Here is a 17,386-nt window from a genome sequence, read left to right as displayed (position 1 = left end):
TGGAAAGTTGAATCAGGGGCGGAGCATTGCTCCGTAAGGGTGCGTTGCATGGTGGCAATTCAAACAGCCCCAAAACGCACTGTTCCCTGACCGGGAATCGAACCCAGGCCGCGGTGGTGAAAGCGCCGAATCCTAACCACTAGACCACCAGGGAAGCTGCTGCCAGCCTCCTGGCAGCAAGCACATCAACGCAGCTTTTCATGCCTGCTCCTTTGCAATTCAGATCCATTCGCGCCAGGCAAACTGTTCGGACAAAATTATATTTTTTACATGAGAACACAACAGACGTGTTCGCGAAAGCTCGGCACCAAGTGCGGGTAGGCATCCACTTGAAATCGATTTCCTCCTGTGTTTTTCTCTGGATGTTGTCTCTCTCGGTGCGGGGCGAACAAATCATTGATGCATTTGTACTTCATTGGTTCCAGTGATGAACGATTGCCGTTACGTGGATAGACCAGAGAAGTTGGAGCTGTTCTCCTTAGAGCATAGACGGCTAAGAGGAAATTTGACAGAGGGTTTTAAAATCAAGAAAACGATTATATAGAGTAAATAAACAGAAAAGATGGATGAATACAAAAGACAAAGCTGAAGTGTCTGTAACCATCCTGAGAGAAGCCAGACTTCATTCAATTCGATTAATTCCAAGCGATATTAAGAAACAGCTGAGCTGATTAGTTACAGCAAATGCAATGAGCTCCGACAACACTCCGTCTGCAGCACTAAAAGCGTGTGCTCCAGAACTAGCCATGCCTCGGGGAAGCGGTTGTGTTAAGAGATTGAGTAAACTAGGCCTGTAATCTCTTGAATTCGGAAGAATGAGAGGGGATCTCATGAAGCATGCAAAATTATTACACGGTTTGATGCTGGGAGAATGATTCCCTTGGCTGGGGAGTCTAGAACCAGCGGGCACAGCCTCAGGATAAAGGTTAGGCCATTCAGGACTGAGAGAAGACATTTCTTCACACAGAAAGTGGTGAATCTTTGGAATTCTCTTCCCCAGAGTGCTGTGGAGACTCAGTTATTGGGTATATTCAAATCAGAAGTGGGTAGATTTCTGACTGGTAAGGGCATCAAGGGATATGGCGATAGGGCCGGTGAGTGGAATTGAGGCAGGAGATCAGCCATGATCTCATTGAATCCCCTGCACTGCTTAAAAATCTGTTCCATTACCTTTTTTTTTATAGTTCTGACGAAAGGTTATCGACCTGAAACGTTACCTCTGTTTCTCTCTTCGCAGATGCTGCCTGACCTGCTGAGTATCTCCAGCATTTTCTGTTTCAATTCATATTTCCAGCATCTGCAGTATTTTCTCAGTTCGCATTTCTTTCATTGTGCAAAACAAGGATATCGCTTAATTAATGATGCTTTGAAAGCAACATAAAAGTTTAACAAAATAACTACCGCCCAACGTGGGGCTCGAACCCACGACGCTGAGATTAAGAGTCTCATGCTCTACCGACTGAGCTAGCCGGGCCTGTTGCAGCAATATTGCCTTGTCGCTGATTGCAGTCAGGAACCTTGTGGCTCCGGCCCGGTCACAACAGCATGTCTGAGCCGCGTTTCTGCAAACTACGAAACAAGTTCTCCAGAAGCCCAAGGCGTATAAGGAACTCAAGCAGCAAAATCCCTTTCATTAACCACAGGGGTTCAGGCAAATTTCTGATCACAAATCGCTTTAGTCCTTGTCAATATCGCTTGTCTATTTCCCGGAGATTCCCGATTCTGTCTGTCTCTCTGGCTCTGTTTATTGTGTCTGTGGCCACCTGCGGGTAGATTTTGAACGAATTACCTGTGTTTGTGTCTGCTTGTTACTTTAAACAAATGAGGGCATCAGGCGCTTCTGTGCATGACACTGAGGAATCAGGAGAAGGCAGGAGGAATGAAACAGTGTTTGTGGAACGAGTATATATACAAACTACGAACATCCGTGGTTATGTTGTGGACCTCATGGTGCAACGGTAGCGCAAACTGACTCCAGATCAGAAAGTCTGCGTGCTCAAATCTAATCGATCTCCCAACTGAGCTATTTCAGCGTTGTATGGTGGCAATTCAAACAGCCCCAAAACGCACTGTTTCCTCACCGGGAATCGAAGCCGGGCCGCGGCGGTAAAAGTGCCTGGAATCCTAACCACTAGACTACCAGAAAAGCTGCAGCAAGTCTCCTGCCAGCAAGCACAGCAACGCAATGTTTCCTGCCTGCTCCTTTGCAATTCAGATCCATTCGCGCCTGGCAAACTGTTCGGACAAAATGATATTTTTAACATGAGAACACAAAAGACGTGTTCGCGAAAGCACGGCACCAAGTGCGGGAAGGCATCCACTTGAAATCGATTTCCTTCAGTGGTTTTCTCTGGATGTTGTCTCTCTCGGTGCCGGCGAACGTTTCACTGATGCATTTGTCCTGAACTGAAGCCTTTTGCCCATCTCGCGGGGTCAGAGCTGCTCTGTCTGTCTATTACCTGCCTGTTACCCTTATCGGGAACAGGCCGCCTGTTCAACATTCAACAGCAAACCCAGAAAGACAAATAAGCAGAAAGATGTGTCTCTCAGCCCCGGTGGCAAAGGTGCAATGGATGTTAATCCAAATAAATCCCCCGTGAGTCTGTGTGCATTGGCTTCCTTATAAAGTTTGTATTTGAAATGTGCGGGAAAAGTGTAAAATTATGAAAACATCCTGATGGCCAGTACGGGGATCAAACTCGCGACCTTGTCGTTATTAACACCAGGCTTTCACCAGCTGGGCTAACCGGCCACAATGCTCTTGTTGGCCAGGCTCGCACCCAGGCTGCGAGATTGTCTTTCAGCCTCACACTGGGTGACCGAGTTACTGCACAATCATTGAACACACCACATCGGTTAAACATTGTTAACTGTTCGTATATACAACTGGGCAGAGTGTAAATCGAAACTAACAGAAAGACAGCTCTATGGTCAAACAAACCTCATTCTAAAATTTATTATCGCACCACAGCCCCTCCCACAAACACTGCTCCGGTATAAGAGCAGACGGCGGGACCCCGACTGGATTCGCACCTGCAGCGGATGGTTGGAGCTGGATCCAGCATGTCCGATGTGGTTTCACTCCCATTCGTTTGGGAAACGCGGCATCAGGAGCGTAAAATTTCTCCTCATTCACTCCTCTTGTAGTGAAGGAGACAGAAAGTAACTAAAACCTACCGAAACCCGGGACCTTTAGATCTTCAGTCTAACGCTCTCCCAACTGAGCTATTTCGGCTTCACATCAAAAGCAGTATACTGTTGTTCTTTTGGAGGTTTTTCTATCCCCGGGTGGAATTGCCCCTCTCGCTCATTCCTCACTTCGGGCAATGTGACCCGACCAGATCTCGGAGCTCAGGTTGTGTTAATGTAAAGCTGCAGTGTTGATAAAGATACAATGCTGACACAGCACGGGGGACCTCACTGTGTTGGACACAGCGTGAAATGCAATGACATGTTCAAATAAAGTTACAGAGCACAACACATGTGTAAAATTCCCTGTTCTTTTCTCCACACTGATGGGTTGTGAAGGGAGAGACGGGCCGAAGTCTCACTGAGCCGCACTGATCACGAGCCAAATCAAGTTCAATCTTCAGGTATGGTGCTGAGCCCGACACAGAAGTGAAAATGCCCGTGGTTCTTAGTTCCTCACGCAGTGGGCTACTGAGCAATACAGGAAGTGCTAATGAACATCTTAATGCTCAAGTTATCACGGGCCACGGACTCTCTGATTACAGGCTTGCACACGTTTGTATGTTTCAAAATTTGCATTTTTCACACTGGCAATGAATTAATCGATAGCCGTGCCTGTGATCAGCTAAGTTTGTTGGTAGGTGCAGTGGGCAAGAAGATACAGACTTCAATGATTCCTTAATACCGTTGGTTGACTAAAAGCTATCAATCGCAGGTTAAAATGAGCAATTCATGATGCATCTTTGAAAGAGCTATCCAATCAGTCCCACTCCGCTGCTCTTCCCCCATAGCCCTGCTGACACTCCTGCCAGTGGAAACTGTTTCCCCCATAATTTTGATCACCTTTATTAATTCTCCCCTGACCAGTGATTAATGGAGTTCAACGCGGGCAAGTATCAGATCATCCACTTGGGGCCGAGCAAAGATCGGTCAGTGTGTGGTCTGAAAACATCATGTGAGAGAATAGTTTTTTTCTGTGAAGTAGCCGGTCCCGTTAAATTTTACAAATGTTGCCCCAGATCGCTGCTCTCTCAAGCAATGAACATTTTAAACCATTCTCCTAAAATGCAATGTGTAAAATGAGATATGAGTTATCAGTTCAGGAGATGCAAAGAGCAAAATAAATGAATGAAGTTTCGACTGTCCCTCAGTAGCCATAGTATCATGCCTTTCATTCTGCAAAATAAAGTTACCGGTTAATTAATGGTGATTAAAGCAGTTCTTATTTATTCACATTAGATGCATGTAATTAATTTAATAAATTACATCGCATTCATGAATTAGAAACGGTGATATCAAAATTTCTTCCCTAACCGGGAATCGAACCCAGCTCGCGATACTGATAGGAATACGTTATTGAATCATTTAATGGTGCCTCAAAAAATATCACACTGCTAACTTAAAATCACTGCTTTAATGTGTTTCGGTGTTGAAGGGGATTGAAAAAAGCCCAGATTGCGCCCGCGGTGAGACAGAGTTCGAACTTACAAAGAAGTTGGTGCTGTGAAGTAACAGCTGGGCGAAAGCTGACACCGATTAAAGGACGAGAAACCGCTCAATATAAAGGATGAGCTCACAAACGTTAATTTCTGTATTCTGTGTAAAAGGACACCCAAATTCTTGAATATACTCAATGACTGAGCATCCACTGCCCTCTGAGGTTGAAAATTGCAAAGATTCACAAGCCCCTGAGTGAAGAAATGTCTCCTCATCTGAGTCTCAAATGGCCGGCCCCTTATCCTGAGACTCTGCCTCCTAGTTCGAGACTCTCCAGCCAGGGGAAACAACCTCTCATCTTCTACCGTTTCAAGCCCTCCAAGAAAATTGAACCTTTCAATGACAACACATCTCGTACTTCTGAACTCCAGAGATTATAGACCCAATCTACTCAATCTCTCCTCATAGGACAATCCAATCATCATTGAAAATAATCAGGTTTGATTCCCAGTCAGGGATTTCAGTTCTGACAAAGACAATTGAAGTCTGTGAGAATCTTATTAATTGTATTAAAACCAACAAAAATGTGTGTTGCACACTGAAGGAAATTGTAACATGTTTGCTGGGTGACAGTCAAACTTTAATAACTTTCTTCATAGATTCATAGATTTATAGCCAAAGGCGACGGCTTTATACAGCGTTTCTGTAGTGTAGTGGTTATCACGTTCGCCTCACACGCGAAAAGTCCCCGGTTCGCAACCGGGCGGCAACATTTTGTAAATCATGTTCATTTATGTCGTAGAAAAATGGATCAGTTCGCATTTGTTATGCAATGTAACAAAGTCCTGTTACATTTGTGTTATTCTGTACAGTTCTGCACACACACAAAACACTACGGTGTCGCTCGCTCACTTCCGTTTCCGGACCTGACCGTGCAGACAGCCCTCTCAAAGCTGCACATTCCGGCTGCTTTCAGTTGAATTGTGAAAAATTATTCAAGGATCCTGCATGTTTACCTCGGTTCACAACAGCAGATCTAAGTCGCGTCTCTGCAATCTACAAACCATGTTTTCCAGAATTCCAAGATGGATACGGAACTCAAACATTAAACTTCCCTTCATTAACCACAGGGGTTCAGGCAATTTTCTCTGATTCTATAAAACGTTATTAAAGTTTGACTGTCATCCGTTATACATGTTAACAATTCCTGCAGTGTGCAACAAAATGTTGTGGGTGGATTATTGATAATAGAAACAATTATGAAGTGTCTCACAGACTTCAATGATCCCTTAATGCCGTTGGTTAACTAAAATCTATCAATCGCAGGTTAAAATGAGCAATTCATGATGCATCTTTGAACGAGCTATCCAATCAGTCCCACTCCGCAGGTCGTCCCCCATAGCCCTGCTGACACTCCTGCCAGTGGAAACTTTTTCCCCCATAATTTTGATCACCTCTATTAAATCTCCCCTGACCAGTGATCAATGGAGTTCAACGCGGGCAAGTGTCAGATCATCCACTTGGGGCCGAGCAAAGATTGGTCAGTGTGTGGTCTGAAAACATCATGTGAGAGAATAGGTTTTTTCTGTGAAATAGCCGGTCCCGATAAATTTTACAAATCTTGCCCCAGGTCGCTGATCTCTCAAGCAATGAAGATTTTAAACTATTCTCCTAAAATGCAATGTGTAAAATGAGATATGGGTTAACAGTTCAGGAGATGCAAAGAGCAAAATAAACGAATGAAGTTTCGACTGTCCCTCAGTAACCATATTATCATGTCTTTCATTCTGCAAAATAAAGTTACCGGTTAATTAATGGTGATTATAGCAGTTCTTATTTATTCACATTAGATGCATGTAATTAATTTAATAAAATTACATCGCATTCATGAATAAGAAACGGTGGTATCAAAATTTATTCTCTAACCGGGAATCGAACACAGCCTGCAACACTGATAGGAATACGTTATTGAATTATTTAATGGTGCCTCGAAAAATGTCACACTGCGAAATTAAAATCACTGCTTTAATGTGTTTCGGTGTTGAAGGGGATTGAAAAAAGCCCAGACTGCGCCCGCGGTGAGACAGAGTTCGAACTTACAAAGAAGTTAGTGCTGCGAAGTAACCGCTGAGCGAAAGCTGACACCGATTAAAGGATTAGAAACCGCTCAATATAAAGGATGAGCTCACAAACGTTAATTTCTGTATTCTGTGTAAAAGGACTCCCAAATCCTTGAATATACTCAATGACTGAGCATCCACTGCCCTCTGAGGTTGAGAATTGCAAAGATTCACAAGCCTCTGAGTGAAGAAATGTCTCCTCATCTGACTCTCAAATGGCCGACCCCTTATCCTGAGACTCTGCCCCCCAGTTCTAGACTCTCGAGCCAGGGGAAACAACCTCTCAGCTTCTACCCTTTCAAGCCCTCCATGAAAATTGAACCTTTCAATGAGAACTCCTCTCGTTCTTCTGAACTCCAGAGATTATAGGCCCAATCTACTCAATCTCTCCTCATAGGACAATCCTATCATCATTGAAAACAATCAGGTTTGATTCCCAGTCAGGGATTTCAGTTCTGACAAAGACCATTGAAGTCTGTGAGAATCTTAATAATTGTATTAAAACCAGCAAAAATGTGTGTTGCACACTGAAGGAAATTGTAACATGTTTGCTGGGTGGCAGTCAAACTTTAAAAACTTTCTTCATAGATTCATAGATGTCTAGCAAAAGGCGACTGTTTGATACATCGTTTTCGTAGTGTAGTGGTTATCACGTTCGCCTAACACGCGAAAGGTCCCCGGTTCGAAACCGGGCGGAAACATTTTGTAAATCATGTTCATTTAAATCGTAGAAAAATGGATCAATTCGCATTTGTTATGCAATGTAACAAAGTCCTGTTACATTTGTGTTATTCTGTACAGTTGTGCACACACACAGAATACTACGGTTTCGCTCGCTCACTTCCGTTTCCAGCCCTGACCGTGCAGACAGCCCCTCTCAAAGTTGCACATTCCGGCTGCTTTCAGTTGAATTGTGAAAGATTATTCAAGGATCCTGCAGCTTTACCTCGGTTCACAACAGCAGATCTAAGCCCCGTTTCTGCAAACTACAAACCATGTTTTCCAGAATTCCAAGGTGTATACGGAACTCAACCATTAAAATTCCCTTCATTAACCACAGGGGTTCAGGCAATATTCTATGATTCTATAAAACGTTATTAAAGTTTGACTGTCATCCGTTATACATGTTAACAATTCCTGCAGTGTGCAACAAAATGTTGTGGGTTGATTAATGATAATAGAAACAATTATGAAGTGTCTCACAGACTTCAATGATCCCTTAATACCGTTGGTTAACTAAAGTCTATCAATTGCAGGTTAAAATGAGGAATTCATATTGCATCTTTGAAAGAGCTATCCAATCAGTCCCACTCCGCTGCTCTTCCCCCATAGCCCTGCTGACACTCCTGCCAGTGGAAACGGTTTCCCCCTTAATTTTGATCACCTCTATTAAATCTCCCCTGACCAGTGATTAATGGAGCTCAACGCGGGCAAGTGTCAGATCATCCACTTGGGGCCTAGCAAAGATCAGTCCGTGTGGGGTCTGAAAACATCATGTGAGAGAATCGGTTTTTTCTGTGAAATAGAAGGTCCCGTTAAATTTTACAAATGTTGCCCCAGATCGCTGCTCTCTCAAGCAATGAACATTTTAAACCATTCTCCTGAAATGCAATGTGTTAAATGAGATATGGGTTAACAGTTCAGGAGATGCAAAGAGCAAAATAAATGTATGAAGTTTCGACTGTCCCTCAGTAACCATATTATTATCTCTTTCATTCCGCAAAATAAAGTTACCAGTTAATTAATGGTGATTAAAGCAGTTCTTATTTATTCACATTAGATGCATGTAATTAATTTAATAAAATTACATCGCATTCATGAATAAGAAACGGTGATATCAAAATTTCTTCCCTAACCGTGAGAAAGAACTTTTTCACCCAGAGGGTGGTTGGAGTCTGGAACTCACTGCCTGAAAGGGTTGTGGAGGCAGAAACCCTCACAACATTTAAGAAGCATTTGGATGTGCACTTGAAATGCCATAGCATACAAGGCTACGGGCCAAATGCTGGAATATGGGATTAGATTAGACAGGGCTTGATGGCCGGCGCGGACACGATGGGCCGAAGGGCCTCTATCCGTGCTGTATTACTCTATGACTCTATGACCGTGAATCGAACCCAGCCTGCAACACTGATAGGAATAAATTATTGAATTATTTAATGGTGCCTCGAAAAATATCACACTACTAAATTAAAATCACTGCTATAATGTGTTTCGGTGTTGAAGGGGATTGAAAAAAGCCCAGACTGCGCCCGCGGTGAGACAGAATTCGAACTTACAAAGAAGTTGGTGCTGCGAAGTAACCGCCAAGCGAAAGCTGACACCGATTAATGAAGGAGACACCGCTCAATATAAAGGATGAGCTCACAAACGTTAACTTTCTGTATTCTGTGTAAAAGGACTCTCAAATCCTTGAATATACTCAATGACTGAGCACCCACTGCCCTCTGAGGTTGAGAATTGCAAAGATCACAAGCCTCTGAGTGAAGAAATGTCTCCTCATCTGAGTCTCAAATAGCCGGCCCCTAATCCTCAGACTCTGCCCCCCAGTTCTAGATTCTCCAGCCAGGGGAAACAACCTCTCAGCTTCTACCCTTTCAAGCACTGCAACAAAATTATACCTTTCAATGAGAACTCCTCTCGTTCTTCTGAACTCCAGAGATTATAGGCCAAATCTGCTCAATCTCTCCTCATAGGACAATCCTGTCATCATTGAAAACAATCAGGTCTGACTCCCAGTCAGGGATTTCAGTTCTGACAAAGACCATTGAAGTCTGTGAGAATCTTATTAATTGTATTAAAACGAACAAAAATGTGTGTTGCACACTGAAGGAAATTGTAACATGTTTGCCGGGTGACAGTCAAACTTTAATAACTTTCGTCAGAGATTCATAGATTTATAACAAAAGGCGACTGTTTTATCCAGCGTTTCCGTAGTGTAGTGGTTATCACGTTCGCCTCACACGCGAAAAGTCCCCGGTTCGAAACCGGGCGGAAACATTTTGTAAATCATGTTCATTTAAATCGTCGAAAAATGGATCAATTCCCATTTGTTATGCAAAGTAACAAAGTCCTGTTACATTTGTGTTATTCTGTACAGTTATGCACACACACAGAACACTACGGTGTCGCTCGCTCACTTCCGTTTCCAGCCCTGACCGTGCAGACAGCCCCTCTCAAAGCTACACAATCCGGCTGCTTTCAGTTGAATTGTGAAAGATTATTCAAGGATCCTGCAGCTTTACTTCGGTTCACAACAGCAGATCGAAGCCGCGTTGCTGCAACCAACAAACCATGTTTTCCAGAATTCCAAGGTGTATACGGAACTCAACCATTAAAATTCCCTTCATTAACCTCAGGGGTTCAGGTAATTTTCTATGATTCTATAACAAGTTATTAAAGTTTGACTGTCATCCGGTATACATGTTAGCAATTCCTGCAGTGTGCAACAAAATGTTGTGGGTTGATTAATGATAATAGAAACAGTTATGAAGTGTCTCACAGACTTCAATGATTCCTTAATACCGTTGGTTGACTAAAAGCTATCAATCGCAGGTTAAAATGAGCAATTCATGATGCATCTTTGAAAGAGCTATCCAATCAGTCCCACTCCGCAGCTCTTCCCCCATAGCCCTGCTGACACTCCTGCCAGTGGAAACTGTTTCCCCCATAATTTTGATCACCTCTATTAAATCTCCCCTGACCAGTGATTAATGGAGTTCAACGCGGGCAAGTATCAGATCATCCACTTGGGGCCGAGCAAAGATCGGTCAGTGTGTGGTCTGAAAACATCATGTGAGAGAATAGGTTTTTTCTGTGAAGTAGCCGGTCCCGTTAAATTTTACAAATGTTGCCCCAGATCGCTGCTCTCTCAAGCAATGAACATTTTAAACCATTCTCCTAAAATGCAATGTGTAAAATGAGATATGAGTTATCAGTTCAGGAGATGCAAAGAGCAAAATAAATGAATGAAGTTTCGACTGTCCCTCAGTAACCAAATTATCATGTCTTTCATTCTGCAAAATAAAGTTACCGGTTAATTAATGGTGATTAAAGCAGTTCTTATTTATTCACATTAGATGCATAAAATTAATTTAATAAAATTGCATCGCATTCATGAATAAGAAACGGTGATATCAAAATTTCTTACCTAACCGGGAATCGAACCCAGCTCGCGATACTGATAGGAATACGTTATTGAATCATTTAATGGTGCCTCAAAAAATATCACACTGCTAAATTAAAATCACTGCTTTAATGTGTGTCGGTGTTGAAGGGGATTGAAAAAAGCCCAGACTGCGCCCGCGGTGAGACAGAGTTCGAACTTGCAAAGAAGTTGGTGCTGTGAAGTAACAGCTGGGCGAAAGCCGACACCGATTGAAGGACGAGAAACCGCTCAATATAAAGGATGAGCCAACAAACGTTACTTTCTGTATTCTGTGTAAAAGGACTCCCAAATTCTTGAATATACTCAATGACTGAGCATCCACTGCCCTCTGAGGTTGAGAATTGCAAAGATTCACAAGCCTCTGATTGAAGAAATGTCTCCTCATCTGAGTCTCAAATGGCCGGCCCCTTATCCTGAGACTCTGCCTCCTAGTTCCAGACTCTCCAGCCAGGGGAAACAACCTCTCATCTTCTACCGTTTCAAGCCCTCCAAGAAAATTGTACCTTTCAATGACAACACATCTCGTACTTCTGAACTCCAGAGATTATAGGCCCAATCTACTCAATCTCTCCTCATAGGACAATCCAATCATCATTGAAAACAATCAGGTTTGATTCCCAGTCAGGGATTTCAGTTCTGACAAAGACAATTGAAGTCTGTGAGAATCTTATTAATTGTATTAAAACGAACAAAAATGTGTGTTGCACACTGAAGGAAATTGCAACATGTTTGCTGGGTGACAGTCAAACTTAAATAACTTTCTTCATAGATTCATAGATTTATAGCCAAAGGCGACTGTTTTATCCAGCGTTTCCGTAGTGTAGTGGTTATCACGTTCGCCTAACACGCGAAAGGTCCCCGGTTCGAAACCGGGCGGAAACATTTTGTAAATCATGTTCATTTAAATCGTAGAAAAATGGATCAATTCGCATTTGTTATGCAATGTAACAAAGTCCTGTTACATTTGTGTTATTCTGTACAGTTGTACACACACACAGAACACTACGGTTTCGCTCGCTCACTTCCGTTTCCAGCCCTGACCGTGCAGACAGCCCCTCTCAAAGTTGCACATTCCGGCTGCTTTCAGTTGAATTGTGAAAGATTATTCAAGGATCCTGCAGCTTTACCTCGGTTCACAACAGCAGATCTAAGCCCCGTTTCTGCAAACTACAAACCATGTTTTCCAGAATTCCAAGGTGTATACGGAACTCAACCATTAAAATTCCCTTCATTAACCACAGGGGTTCAGGCAATTTTCTATGATTCTATAAAAAGTTATTGAAGTTTGACTGTCATCCGGTATACATGTTAACAATTCCTGCAGTGTGCAACAAAATGTTGTGGGTTGATTAATGATAATAGAAACAGTTATGAAGTGTCTCACAGACTTCAATGATCCCTTAATACCGTTGGTTAACTAAAATCTATCAATTGCAGGTTAAAATGAGGAATTCATATTGCATCTTTGAAAGAGCTATCCAATCAGTCCCACTCCGCTGCTCTTCCCCCATAGCCCTGCTGACACTCCTGCCAGTGGAAACGGTTTCCCCCTTAATTTTGATCACCTCTATTAAATCTCCCCTGACCAGTGAATAATGGAGCTCAACGCGGGCAAGTGTCAGATCATCCACTTGGGGCCTAGCAAAGATCAGTCAGTGTGTGGTCTGAAAACATCATGTGAGAGAATCGGTTTTTTCTGTGAAATAGCCGGTCCCGTTAAATTTTACAAATGTTGCCCCAGATCGCTGCTCTCTCAAGCAATGAACATTTTAAACCATTCTCCTGAAATGCAATGTGTAAAATGAGAAATGGGTTAACAGTTCAGGAGATGCAAAGAGCAAAATAAATGAATGAAGTTTCGACTGTCCCTCAGTAACCATATTATTATGTCTTTCATTCCGCAAAATAAAGTTACCGGTTAATTAATGGTGATTAAAGCAGTTCTTATTTATTCACATTAGATGCATGTAATTAATTTAATAAAATTACATCGCATTCATGAATAAGAAACGGTGATATCAAAATTTCTTCCCTAACCGGGAATCGAACCCAGCCTGCAACACTGATAGGAATAAATTATTGAATCATTTAATGGTGCCTCGAAAAATATCACACTACTAAATTAAAATCACTGCTTTAATGTGTTTCGGTGTTGAAGGGGATTGAAAAAAGCCCAGACTGCGCCCGCGGTGAGACAGAGTTCGAACTTACAAAGAAGTTGGTGCTGCGAAGTAACCGCCAAGCGAAAGCTGACAACGATTAAAGAAGGAGACAGCGCTCAATATAAAGGAAGAGCTCACAAAAGTTAACTTTCTGTATTCTATGTAAAAGGACTCTCAAATCCTTGAATATACTCAATGACTGAGCATCCACTGCCCTCTGAGGTTGAGAATTGCAAAGATCACAAGCCTCTGAGTGAAGAAATGTCTCCTCATCTGAGTCTCAAATAGCCGGCCCCTAATCCTCAGACTCTGCCCCCCAGTTCTAGACTCTCCAGCCAGGGGAAACAACCTCTCAGCTTCTATCCTTTCAAGCCCTCCAAGAAAATTGTACCTTTCAATGACAACACATCTCGTACTTCTGAACTCCAGAGATTATAGGCCCAATCTACTCAATCTCTCCTCATAGGACAATCCAATCATCATTGAAAACAATCAGGTTTGATTCCCAGTCAGGGATTTCAGTTCTGACAAAGACAATTGAAGTCTGTGAGAATCTTATTAATTGTATTAAAACGAACAAAAATGTGTGTTGCACACTGAAGGAAATTGTAACATGTTTGCTGGGTGACAGTCAAACTTAAATAACTTTCTTCATAGATTCATAGATTTATAGCCAAAGGCGACTGTTTTATCCAGCGTTTCCGTAGTGTAGTGGTTATCACGTTCGCCTAACACGCGAAAGGTCCCCGGTTCGAAACCGGGCGGAAGCATTTTGTAAATCATGTTCATTTAAATCGTAGAAAAATGGATCAATTCGCATTTGTTATGCAATGTAACAAAGTCCTGTTACATTTGTGTTATTCTGTACAGTTGTACACACACACAGAACACTACGGTTTCGCTCGCTCACTTCCGTTTCCAGCCCTGACCGTGCAGACAGCCCCTCTCAAAGTTGCACATTCCGGCTGCTTTCAGTTGAATTGTGAAAGATTATTCAAGGATCCTGCAGCTTTACCTCGGTTCACAACAGCAGATCTAAGCCCCGTTTCTGCAAACTACAAACCATGTTTTCCATAATTCCAAGGTGTATACGGAACTCAACCATTAAAATTCCCTTCATTAACCACAGGGGTTCAGGCAATTTTCTATGATTCTATAAAAAGTTATTGAAGTTTGACTGTCATCCGGTATACATGTTAGCAATTCCTGCAGTGTGCAACAAAATGTTGTGGGTTGATTAGTGATAATAGAAACAGTTATGAAGTGTCTCACAGACTTCAATGATCCCTTAATACCGTTGGTTAACTAAAATCTATCAATTGCAGGTTAAAATGAGGAATTCATATTGCATCTTTGAAAGAGCTATCCAATCAGTCCCACTCCGCTGCTCTTCCCCCATAGCCCTGCTGACACTCCTGCCAGTGGAAACGGTTTCCCCCTTAATTTTGATCACCTCTATTAAATCTCCCCTGACCAGTGAATAATGGAGCTCAACGCGGGCAAGTGTCAGATCATCCACTTGGGGCCTAGCAAAGATCAGTCAGTGTGTGGTCTGAAAACATCATGTGAGAGAATCGGTTTTTTCTGTGAAATAGCCGGTCCCGTTAAATTTTACAAATGTTGCCCCAGATCGCTGCTCTCTCAAGCAATGAACATTTTAAACCATTCTCCTGAAATGCAATGTGTAAAATGAGAAATGGGTTAACAGTTCAGGAGATGCAAAGAGCAAAATAAATGAATGAAGTTTCGACTGTCCCTCAGTAACCATATTATTATGTCTTTCATTCCGCAAAATAAAGTTACCGGTTAATTAATGGTGATTAAAGCAGTTCTTATTTATTCACATTAGATGCATGTAATTAATTTAATAAAATTACATCGCATTCATGAATAAGAAACGGTGATATCAAAATTTCTTCCCTAACCGGGAATCGAACCCAGCCTGCAACACTGATAGGAATAAATTATTGAATCATTTAATGGTGCCTCGAAAAATATCACACTACTAAATTAAAATCACTGCTTTAATGTGTTTCGGTGTTGAAGGGGATTGAAAAAAGCCCAGACTGCGCCCGCGGTGAGACAGAGTTCGAACTTACAAAGAAGTTGGTGCTGCGAAGTAACCGCCAAGCGAAAGCTGACAACGATTAAAGAAGGAGACAGCGCTCAATATAAAGGAAGAGCTCACAAAAGTTAACTTTCTGTATTCTATGTAAAAGGACTCTCAAATCCTTGAATATACTCAATGACTGAGCATCCACTGCCCTCTGAGGTTGAGAATTGCAAAGATCACAAGCCTCTGAGTGAAGAAATGTCTCCTCATCTGAGTCTCAAATAGCCGGCCCCTAATCCTCAGACTCTGCCCCCCAGTTCTAGACTCTCCAGCCAGGGGAAACAACCTCTCAGCTTCTATCCTTTCAAGCCCTCCAAGAAAATTGTACCTTTCAATGACAACACATCTCGTACTTCTGAACTCCAGAGATTATAGGCCCAATCTACTCAATCTCTCCTCATAGGACAATCCAATCATCATTGAAAACAATCAGGTTTGATTCCCAGTCAGGGATTTCAGTTCTGACAAAGACAATTGAAGTCTGTGAGAATCTTATTAATTGTATTAAAACGAACAAAAATGTGTGTTGCACACTGAAGGAAATTGTAACATGTTTGCTGGGTGACAGTCAAACTTAAATAACTTTCTTCATAGATTCATAGATTTATAGCCAAAGGCGACTGTTTTATCCAGCGTTTCCGTAGTGTAGTGGTTATCACGTTCGCCTAACACGCGAAAGGTCCCCGGTTCGAAACCGGGCGGAAGCATTTTGTAAATCATGTTCATTTAAATCGTAGAAAAATGGATCAATTCGCATTTGTTATGCAATGTAACAAAGTCCTGTTACATTTGTGTTATTCTGTACAGTTGTACACACACACAGAACACTACGGTTTCGCTCGCTCACTTCCGTTTCCAGCCCTGACCGTGCAGACAGCCCCTCTCAAAGTTGCACATTCCGGCTGCTTTCAGTTGAATTGTGAAAGATTATTCAAGGATCCTGCAGCTTTACCTCGGTTCACAACAGCAGATCTAAGCCCCGTTTCTGCAAACTACAAACCATGTTTTCCATAATTCCAAGGTGTATACGGAACTCAACCATTAAAATTCCCTTCATTAACCACAGGGGTTCAGGCAATTTTCTATGATTCTATAAAAAGTTATTGAAGTTTGACTGTCATCCGGTATACATGTTAGCAATTCCTGCAGTGTGCAACAAAATGTTGTGGGTTGATTAATGATAATAGAAACAGTTATGAAGTGTCTCACAGACTTCAATGATCCCTTAATACCGTTGGTTAACTAAAATCTATCAATTGCAGGTTAAAATGAGGAATTCATATTGCATCTTTGAAAGAGCTATCCAATCAGTCCCACTCCGCTGCTCTTCCCCCATAGCCCTGCTGACACTCCTGCCAGTGGAAACGGTTTCCCCCTTAATTTTGATCACCTCTATTAAATCTCCCCTGACCAGTGAATAATGGAGCTCAACGCGGGCAAGTGTCAGATCATCCACTTGGGGCCTAGCAAAGATCAGTCAGTGTGTGGTCTGAAAACATCATGTGAGAGAATCGGTTTTTTCTGTGAAATAGCCGGTCCCGTTAAATTTTACAAATGTTGCCCCAGATCGCTGCTCTCTCAAGCAATGAACATTTTAAACCATTCTCCTGAAATGCAATGTGTAAAATGAGATATGGGTTAACAGTTCAGGAGATGCAAAGAGCAAAATAAATGAATGAAGTTTCGACTGTCCCTCAGTAACCATATTATTATGTCTTTCATTCCGCAAAATAAAGTTACCGGTTAATTAATGGTGATTAAAGCAGTTCTTATTTATTCACATTAGATGCATGTAATTAATTTAATAAAATTACATCGCATTCATGAATAAGAAACGGTGATATCAAAATTTCTTCCCTAACCGTGAATCGAACCCAGCCTGCAACACTGATAGGAATAAATTATTGAAGCATTTAATGGTGCCTCGAAAAATATCACACTACTAAATTAAAATCACTGCTTTAATGTGTTTCGGTGTTGAAGGGGATTGAAAAAAGCCCAGACTGCGCCCGCGGTGAGACAGAGTTCGAACTTACAAAGAAGTTGGTGCTGCGAAGTAACCGCCAAGCGAAAGCTGACAACGATTAAAGAAGGAGACAGCGCTCAATATAAAGGAAGAGCTCACAAAAGTTAACTTTCTGTATTCTATGTAAAAGGACTCTCAAATCCTTGAATATACTCAATGACTGAGCATCCA

General features: G+C 42.1%; 6 non-coding genes across 6 annotated transcripts; 5 read left to right on the top strand and 1 right to left on the bottom strand.

Moving 5' to 3' along the window:
• Positions 1 to 1,401: 1,401 nt before the first annotated feature.
• On the bottom strand, positions 1,402 to 1,474 carry trnak-cuu (transfer RNA lysine (anticodon CUU)). The gene has a single exon. It is a non-coding gene; the product is annotated as a tRNA-Lys (tRNA).
• A 5,900-nt stretch (positions 1,475 to 7,374) lies between these two features.
• On the top strand, positions 7,375 to 7,447 carry trnav-aac (transfer RNA valine (anticodon AAC)). The gene has a single exon. It is a non-coding gene; the product is annotated as a tRNA-Val (tRNA).
• A 2,226-nt stretch (positions 7,448 to 9,673) lies between these two features.
• Positions 9,674 to 9,746, top strand: trnav-cac (transfer RNA valine (anticodon CAC)). The gene has a single exon. It is a non-coding gene; the product is annotated as a tRNA-Val (tRNA).
• Positions 9,747 to 11,723: 1,977 nt separating this feature from the next.
• trnav-aac (transfer RNA valine (anticodon AAC)) lies at positions 11,724 to 11,796 on the top strand. The gene has a single exon. It is a non-coding gene; the product is annotated as a tRNA-Val (tRNA).
• A 1,977-nt stretch (positions 11,797 to 13,773) lies between these two features.
• Positions 13,774 to 13,846, top strand: trnav-aac (transfer RNA valine (anticodon AAC)). The gene has a single exon. It is a non-coding gene; the product is annotated as a tRNA-Val (tRNA).
• Positions 13,847 to 15,823: 1,977 nt separating this feature from the next.
• On the top strand, positions 15,824 to 15,896 carry trnav-aac (transfer RNA valine (anticodon AAC)). Its single transcript has one exon. It is a non-coding gene; the product is annotated as a tRNA-Val (tRNA).
• Positions 15,897 to 17,386: the final 1,490 nt, after the last annotated feature.

This window comes from Somniosus microcephalus, unplaced genomic scaffold (assembly GCF_052327205.1).
Source record: "Somniosus microcephalus isolate GS21.2 unplaced genomic scaffold, FLI_Smic_1.0 unresolved_chr4, whole genome shotgun sequence".
Lineage (NCBI taxonomy): Eukaryota > Metazoa > Chordata > Chondrichthyes > Squaliformes > Somniosidae > Somniosus > Somniosus microcephalus.
This window is presented reverse-complemented; position numbering and strand designations above follow the sequence as displayed.